The 9732-nt window shown below is 45.0% G+C and overlaps 1 non-coding gene across 1 annotated transcript; it reads right to left on the reverse strand.

The window, feature by feature from the left end:
• Positions 1–7936: 7936 nt before the first annotated feature.
• Positions 7937–8008, reverse strand: TRNAA-UGC (transfer RNA alanine (anticodon UGC)). The gene has a single exon. It is a non-coding gene; the product is annotated as a tRNA-Ala (tRNA).
• Positions 8009–9732: the final 1724 nt, after the last annotated feature.

The raw sequence follows: 9732 nt of genomic DNA on the forward strand, positions 1-9732 counted from the left end.
TTAGAGATAAAGGGAAGATTGGAAACAGGTCTGTAGTTGGCCGTGCAGTTCTGGTCGAGGGATGGTTTTTTAAGTAATGGTTGTATGCTGGCGTGCTTAAAAGAAGAGGGAAAGATACCAGATGAGAGGGAAAGGTTGAAAATTTTAGTTAGGTGAGAGGTGACAGCTGGAGCAAGGGACTGAAGGAGATGTGAGGGAATAGGGTCGCTGGTGCAGGTGGTAGGGCGAGAAGATGCAAGGAGCCTGATCACTTCATCTTCCGTGACTGGTTCGAAGTCAGAAAATGAGCAAGATACAATGTGGCGGGGGGGAGCATGCATAACATTTGGGGATTGGGAGAAAATTTCCTGTCGGATATGGTCAATTTTTTCTTTGAAATAGTTAGCCAGATCGTCAGCGCTGAGGTCGGTGGTCGGGGCCTGTGCTGTTTGATTGAGGAGAGAATGAAACGTGTCAAAGAGTCGTTTAGGATTATTGGAAAGTGAGATGATGAGGTTGTTAAAGTAGGTTTGTTTGGAGAGGTGAAGGGCAGAGTTATATGTTTTCAGCATAAATTTATAGTGGAGGAAATCTTCGGGCAGATTTGATTTTCTCCACAGCCGTTCAGCGCACCTGGAGGACCGCTGGAGAAGACGTGTTTGAGGCGTGTGCCAGGGTTGTCGCCGTCTATGCCGAATTGTTCTTTGTGTAGGAGGTGCGGCTTCATCCAGGGCGCATAGCATTATTTTGTTATAATGCTTCAATGCAGATTCGGGACATGAGAGGGAGGAGATTGGGGCCAATGATGATTGCAACCTTTTTATAAATTTCTGGGTGTTAATGGCGCGTAAATTTCTATAAGTGTGGACGGTGGGAGTGTCTTGAGTAGAGTCACAGTTCTTGACAGAGAATGAAAGAAGATTATGGTCAGAGAGTGGAAGGGGAGAGTTAGTAAAGTCATGTACTGAGCAAAGCCGGGAGAAGATCAGGTCCAATGTGTTCCCGTCCTCATGTGTAGGAGAATTAGCAAGCTGTGAAAGGCCGAAGGAGGAGGTTAGCGATAAAAGGTGAGCGGCAGATGGGGAAAGAGAATCGCCAATTGGGATGTTAAAGTCTCCCATGATTATCGTGGGGATGTCGCAGGATAGAAAATTTGTAAGCCAGGCAGCAAAGTGATCCAGGAATTGATGGAGGGGACCTGGGGGGCGATAGACAACCGCCACTCGCAGGGAGAAGGGCCGGTAGAGTCTGACTGTGTGGGCCTCAAAGGACGGGAAGATAAGGGAGGGTACAGGGGGGATAACCTGAAAAGTACATTTTGTTGAAAGAAGCAGACCAACACCTCCACCTGATCTGTTGTCAGGTCGCGGGGTATGAGAGAAATGTAGGCCACCATAGGAGAGAGCTGCAGCGGCGGTGGTGTCCGACTGCTGGATCCAGGTTTCAGTGAGAGCCAGAAGGTTGAGGGAATTAGAGAGGAAAAAGTCATGGATGTAAGAGAGTTTATTACAAGCTGAGCGTGCATTCCAAAGGGCACAGTTGAATGAGACAGAAGATATGCAGGGAATATTAATGAGATTAGCAGGGTTTCTGAATGTAACAGGGAAAGAGTTAGTGTTATTATTACTGGAGGGTCCTGGGTTGGGAGAAATATCACCTGCGACTAATAGAAGGAAGATACAGAGAGTGAGCAGATGATTGAGTGATTTGTGAGAGCGTTTCCTGCGTTGTATGGTGGGAATGAATGGATCTGCGTGGTATAACATTGTGAAGAGAGCATGACAACTGTACATAGGAGAAGAGAGGAGTGAGGGATTAATATGGATGAAGTGTGCCGCATTTGTGGGAGAACGGTGAATGTGGATGATTGTAGCAACCAGAGTATAAATGGCACAGATACAAATGGTGAATACTGTTTGCCAAAAAGATGACCTGGAAGCAAGTTTGTTTAATTGTCTTGCATGTCTTACCTGTCTCCTGCCCTGTCCAACTGCCATTTTCTAACTGCCAGGGCACTTTGCTAAATTATGGCACTTCGATAAAGTATGCATAAATGCCCCCGCATAAATGCCTCCCCTTAACTAAGTCTCAATATATAGGGACGTATCTGCTTAGATCTGCACAGATTTAACTCATTAACAATCAATCACTAGCTTAAAAGACAACAGGAGACCATAAAGTGCAGGGAAAAAAAAAAAAAAAAAAGACTAGTAAACTCGGCATGGATCATAAACTCTTAAAGTAAGTGTGATGACCTTTAAGTATCATGGAATAAAAAAGCTAGAGGAGTGAAAAAATATATACCAGAAATTGATAGGCTGCAGAGCATTGCATGGAGATATAATGCAGTTTTCAGGACAGATCACACAAGCAGTGAAAAATATATACCAGAAATTGATAGGCTGCAGAGCCTCTGCACTGTACTGTGACCTCACTATGTGCATTATCTCTGTACTGTGACCTCACTATGTTCATTTTCTATGTACTGTGACATCACTATGTGCATTATCTCTGTACTGTGACATCACTATGTGTATTATCTCGGTAATGTGACATCACTGTGTTTATTATCTCTCTACTGTGACCTCACTATGTGCTTTATCTCTGTACTGTGACCTCACTATGTGTGTTATCTCTGTACTGTGACCTCACTATGTGCATCATCTCTGCACTGTGACCTCACTATGTGCATTATCTCTGTACTGTGACCTCACTATGTGCATTATCTCTGCACTGTGACCTCACTATGTGCATTATCTCTGTACTGTGACCTCACTATGTGCATTATCTCTGTACTGTGACCTCACTATGTGCATTATCTCTGTACTGTGACCTCACTATGTGCATTATCTCTGCACTGTGACATCACTATGTGCATTATCTCTGTACTGTGACCTCACTATGTGCATTATCTCTGTACTGTGACCTCACTATGTGCATTATCTCTGTAATGTGACCTCACTATGTGCATTATCTCTCTACTGTGACCTCATTATGTGCATTATCTCTGTACTGTGACCTCACTATGTGCATTATCTCTGTACTTTGACCTCAATATGGGCATTATCTCTGTACTGTGACATCACTATGTGTATTATCTCTGTAATGTGACATCACTGTGTTTATTATCTCTGTACTGTGACATCACTATGTGTATTATCCCTGTAATGTGGCATCACTGTTTATTATCTCTCTACTGTGACATCACTATGTGCATTATCTCTGTACTGTGACCTCACTATGTGCATTATCTATCTACTGTGACATCACTATGTGCATTATCTCTGTACTGTGACATCACTATGTGTATGTGTATTATCTCGGTAATGTGACATCACTATGTTTATTATCTCTCTACTGTGACCTCACTATGTGCATTATCTCTGTACTGTGACCTCACTATGTGCATTATCTCTGTATTGTGACCTCACTATTTGCATTATCTCTGCACTGTGACCTCACTATGTTCATTATTTCTGTACTGTGACCTCACTATCTGCATTATCTCTGCACTGTGACATCACTATGTGCATTATCTCTGTACTGTGACATCACTATGTGTATTATCTCTGTAATGTGACATCACTGTGCTTATTATCTCTTTACTGTGACATTACTATGTGTATTATCTCTGTAATGTGACCTCACTATGTGCATTATCTCTGCACTGTGACATCACTATGTGTATTATCTCTGTAATGTGGCATCACTGTGTTTATTATCTCTCTACTGTGACATTACTATGTGTATTATCTCTGTAATGTGGCATCACTGTGTTTATTATCTCTGCACTGTGACATCACTATGTGTATTATGTCTGTAATGTGACATCACTGTCTTTATTATCTCTCTACTGTGACATCACTATATACATTATCTCTGTACTGTGACCTCACTATGTGCATTATCTCTGTACTGTGACATCACTATATAGTTAGTAGAGCCGAATAAAGACTTGCGTCCATCAAGTTCGACCTGTAAGTTCTGTAGTTGCTAAAGTTGATCCAGAGGAGGGCAAAAACCCCAAATGATTTGGCCAATCTTCACCTGAGGAAAAATTCCCTCCCGACTCTGAAACCAGCAGTCAGAATAAATCCCTGTATCAACCTACTATTTTATTCTATTTTTAAGTATATGCTGAAATCTGCCTGGTATCTAGAAATGCATCCAGTCCCCGCTTGAACTGGTTTAGTGAATCCGACATTACCGTCTCCTCACTCAGTGAATTCCATATTTTCACTGCTCTTACCGTAAAGAACCCCTTCCTATGCTGGTGCTGGAACCTTTTCTCTTCCAGTCTTAATGAATGCCCTTTTGTTACCGTAATATCCCTCCTTTTGAACAAATCCCGGGCAAGGTCTCTATACTGTCCCCTAACATATTTGTACACATTTATTATGTCCCCCCTCAACCTTCTCTTTTCCAGGATGAATAGTCCTAGTTTTGCCAACCTCTCTGGGTATTGCAGTCCCTCCATTCCACTTATTAATTTTGTTACCCTCCTTTGTACCTTTTCAAGCTCGTTTATATCCTTTCTATATATTGGTTTCGACTAATCAGCAGAGCGGTGTTTAAATTTGGCGCTAATACTGCTGATTGGTTGCGGCCGGCGACAGCGACCAATCAGCAGAGTGTTGTTTAAATTTGGCACCAAAATTGCTGATTGGTCGCGGCCGGCCACCGCGATCAATCAGCAGAGCGGGGTTTACATTTGGCGCCAGAATCGCTGATTGGTCACGCCCGGCGGTCGCGACCAATCAGCAGATCGGAATTTAAATTTTGCGCCAATACTGCTGATTGTTCGAGGCCGGCGACTGAGACCAATTAGCAGAGCATTGTTTAAATTTGGCGTCAATCTCGCTGATTGGTCGCGTCTGCCGTCCGCGACCAATCAGCAGAGCGTTGTTTAAATTTGGTGCCAATCTCGCTGATTGGTCGCGGCTGGAATTCGCGACCAATCAACAGAGCATTGTTTAAATTTTTCGCCAAAATCGTTGATTGGTCGCGGCTGGCGGTAGCGACCAATCAGCAGAGCGGTGTTTCAATTTGCCACCAAAATCGCTGATTGGTCGGGGCCGGCGGCCGCAACCAATCAGCGTCGTATTAGTGAGGACCGAGGAACGGTGCTGCCTGTGCGGGTACTTCCGCTGCCAGCAGCTGGGAGATGAGCGGCTGCTCGCAGCAGAAGCATCCTGACCGGCGGTGCCGCTCCTCGGTCCTCCGTTCACACTTGCCGTCGGGAGCTCATAGCGCTGTTTAAATTAAGCGCCAATCTCGCTGATTGGTCGCGGTTGGTTGGGGCATTAAAACCGTCTTGTTAAACCACTCTGAACTCCACGTCTCTTCCAAGGGGCATTAAAACCGTCTTGTTAAGCTACTGTGACCTCCACGTCTCTTCCAAGGGGCATTTAAACGGTCTTGTTAAGATACTGTGACCTCCACGTCTCTTCCAAGGGGCATTAAAACCATCTTGTTAAACCACTCTGAACTCCACGTCTCTTCCAAGGGGGATTAAAACCGTCTTGTTAAGCTACTGTGACCTCCACGTCTCTTCCAAGGGGCATTAAAACCGTCTTGTTAAACCACTCTGAACTCCACGTCTCTTCCAAGGGGCATTAAAACCGTCTTGTTAAACCACTCTGAACTCCACGTCTCTTCCAAGGGGCATTGATATTGTCTTTTTATTCCACTGTAACCTCCACCACTCTTCCAAGGGGCATTAAAACCATCTTGTTAAGCTACTGTGACCTCCATGTCTCTCCTAAGGGGCATTAAAACCATCTTGTTAAGCTACTGTGACCTCCACGTCTCTTCCAAGGGGCATTAAAATGGTCTTGTTAAACCACTGTGAACTACACAGCTCTTCCAAGGGGCATTGAAATGTTGTTTTCAGTTACCTCTAACCTCCACGACTCTTCCATTCACTGCTAAGGCCAACAGTGTACTGGAGTCCCAGTTGCTATAAATGGAAAAAATGGTTTAGTTAAGGCCCTCTGACCTCCATGTCACTTCCAAGGGGCTTTGGAGTGCCTCGAAATTTTTGGTAGGCATTGCACTCACTGTATGCCCTATAACTGTGTAGCCGAACCGCTCCTTTTGGTACAGAAATATATCCTACAAGACATGTGTGGTTGACTGGCCTGATATTGATGTGAATGGTCCCTGTTCCTCCTGCTCTTTCTCCTTTGCCACCACCTCATCCATCATTCATCACCTGAAGCTTTGTTTTAACAGGAGTCATAGAACTGGGATAGTAGCAGGATAACATCCAGAAATCCTCGGAGGAGGTAGGATATGCGCCAAAACGTTGACCACCTCAGGCCTAGCCGCTACTACATACATGAGCTTGCATTCCAAGGAACAGAAAGCTAATGAGATGGATAGCCTCATGATCATAAATAATTTACTCGTTGTGTAGGAGGCCGACCATTGCTGCTGTTTACCTTCTGAACTTTGTGTTGAAGCCTGATTGACCCAGGACCCGCAATCCTCTATGTCTGGAGGACGTGTTGCATCACAGTGTCCAGCTGTATCCCGGCTTCCACAATATTAACCCAGTGTGAAGGCGTCAGTGAGATGGACCATCCCTGGCCACATTCACTTGTCCACGTGTTTGTGGTTAGGCTGTCCTTCCCACTAAATGCACTGGGGAGGTCACAGGTAATGTTTTGGTATGCGCGCTTGTGTATAAGGCGCACCGAGACAAATAGGGGCAGCTGGGGATCGTTTATGGACACCCAGCCGCCCCCAGGCGGCTGGGGACCGTGTGTGGGCACCCGGCCGCGGGGCGGCTGGGGACCGAGTATGGACACCCGGCCGCCCCCTGGCGGATGGGGACCAAGCGTAAACACCCGACCACCCCCGGCGGCTGCGGACCAAGCGTGGACACCCGGCCGCCGGGCGGCTGGGGACTGAGTATGGATACCAGGCCGCCGACGCAGCCATGACGTGGTGGCCAGATTCCGCCTCCACATGCCTAAAAGGCCCAATTTCAAGTGCAAGCAAGCAAGCAGTATGGTATTGCAGCCTGGGGGTGGGTGAGTGGGTGGCAGGCTGCATACTTGCTCTTTCATTGCAAGGAATGGGGGAGGTACAATTGAACACTGCCCTGGGACAAGGACTTGCACGGGGATAGTTGCAAGTCTGCATCTTCTGATGCGGCAAGGATCATTTCTGATGGGCACACTTTTAGGCAGTGACCTAGGTGTCAGAGATGCATCCAGGGGTCTTCCCCATGCTGTTCCCATGTCTTTTCAGCACTGTATGCATGTGTCACACAGCACATGGCCAGATAAGGTTGTAAAATGTTAAAATGACATTTCCCGGTGATTGCATTTGTCACGGTTGAAAGCAATGCAAAAGTGCAAAAACGCATAAAAAATGCTACTTGTGAACATAGCCCAAGGTGTGGAGGAGTATTTTTGTTTTTGGTTATTTATTTTACCTTATACACAAGTCATTACCCTGGAAAGGATGTTCCTTAACATATTTCACAGGAAAACAGTTTCAGTTTCATTTTTGAACCTTCTATTGTGAGCCCGTAAAAGTGGCTTAATACCTCTGACCACGTTATTGACAGCAGTGACCTGGGGGTCAGAAATGCTTCCTGGGGCGATCCCCATGCTGTCCCCGTGTCATTTGAGCACTGTCACTATCGTTTTGGGCACTTTTTAGGCTTTCTACAGACTGCCGGGGGTGCCGCCGCAAAAATGCTCGGGTCTCCCATAGGGACATTGGGTTCATTGCTCGGGTCCGGCAACCGAGTATCACGGCGAGCTCGGGCCGAGCTTCGAGCACCCGAGCATTTTAGTGTCGCTCAACACTAGTCCCTATCTGATATTTAGTTCTGTGTGCAGTTTCTGTGTTACACCCAGACAGACGAACCGCTGTATACTCACACGTATCAGATTCCTGAATGTTTGGAAACTTTTCTAGTTTTTTTTTTTATCACAAAACATAGAGATGTCAGGGATTGAACCCAGGGCCTCATACATGCAAAGCATGCGCTCTACCACTGAGCTACATCCCCTGTATGGACACCCAGGGATTTGTTCTCATCTACAAGAGTCACTAATCTATGACTATCTACTAATAGATTTTCTCTGTTATTTTTTCTCTTCTATAATCATGCAGCATAAATAACATCATATTCTCATAGTCTGGACTATTAGGGACAAGACGAAACTATTTTTCTTTAATTTTTTATTATTTGTTTATATTTAAAATATGGGGAAAAAAGGAGGCGATTTTATTTTTTACATCTTTTTTTGAACAGATTAAAAAAAAATGCAATTCTCCTTTTCCCATATTTTAAAGAGATTGTTCCCTACTGGATGGCGCTTTTCGATTGTCCCAATCAAATAAGAAGAAAGCATAGAGCACTTACCTCCCAGATATGCACCGTGACAAGCACTGCACCCCATGATGATCTCCTGACATTGCTTATGTCTGATGATTGGTTGCAGGCCATCAGCGGCGGCAGAAAGGCGGCATCACCTGCAGGAGAGAATACACTCTTGTGTCAGTGTGAGCGGGCTGTCGTCGAGAGCAGTCACATTAGTGACTGCTGATGTGACTGCTCTCCAAGTCATCCGGACTGTCATGGGACAGTATGGATTATATTCACGGCGGACAGGTGAGTATTATGGTGGTTTACTATTTTTTGTAGTTTACTGGTGACAAGGGCATCAGGGATTAGGTGTTAAGGTGAGCATTATGGTGTTTTTTAATTTTTTCTCTTTTACCGGGAACAAGGACTTCGGTGGATTAGACATAAAGGTGAGTATAATACTTTTTTATTTTTATTTCAATAAAAGAGTGTTTGTCTTTATTTAAAATAAAGGACTTTATTCTGGGTGGTTTTTTTTACAATCTGACTATTGGGTTAGTAATAGGGAGTCTTATAGATGCCTCTCCATTACTAACTTGTGGACTTGATATTAGCGGCCATAAAACAGCTGACGTCAACCCCACAATCATTAACCCACTTGTCATCGCATCAGGGCAAGTGGGAAAATCGGAGGCTAAGCATCAGATTTGGCACATTTTATTGATGCGCCATTTCTGCGGCGGATGAGAGCTGATGTTTTTAGTCTAGGAGGGGGCCAATAACCATGGCCACTTCCTAAGCTATTAATATAAGCCCGCAGCTGTCTGTTTAGCCTTTGATGGTTAGTGAATATAGGGGGACCCCACATCAATTTTTGTTTGGGGTCTCCCCTTTAATAATCAATAAAGGCTAAGCAAACAGCTGTGCGCTGATATTAATAGCCTGGGAACCGTAATGGGTATTGACCTGTTCCCAGAATATTAATATCAGCCACCAGCCGTTGACTTTCCCTTTGCTGATTATGAAAATGACGAGGGACCCCACTTATTTTTTTTTTATTAACAAGCACAGTAAAATAGACACCTAAGGTAACCTTAGTTCGCAGCCTCTAGGTGTTCCAGCAGCTGGAAACTCCCAAAACCTAAAATGTCCCTCAAAGTTTCCCATGAGATTTCTGGGCCTTGCAGCTGCCGGGAGACCCGGTGGCTTTGAACTCTACAAGGTTACCGGAGTTCAAGCCACCAGGTCTGACAGTAGCTCTAACGTGGGACTTTTGAATGCCGGAGTGCCGGACAGGCGCCGGGAGCTGAATGCAGCTCACATCATTGTTGCCTGAGATCAGCGCCGAGCAAGAGACAATGATGGAAATTGTAGTCAGCACCCCTAGGGTACATTATGTGTAAAATAAAGAATTAAATTTAAAA

The sequence above is a fragment of the Phyllobates terribilis genome, unplaced genomic scaffold (genome assembly GCF_046119375.1).
Source record: "Phyllobates terribilis strain yellow unplaced genomic scaffold, ASM4611937v1 Scaffold_81__1_contigs__length_6697587, whole genome shotgun sequence".
Lineage (NCBI taxonomy): Eukaryota > Metazoa > Chordata > Amphibia > Anura > Dendrobatidae > Phyllobates > Phyllobates terribilis.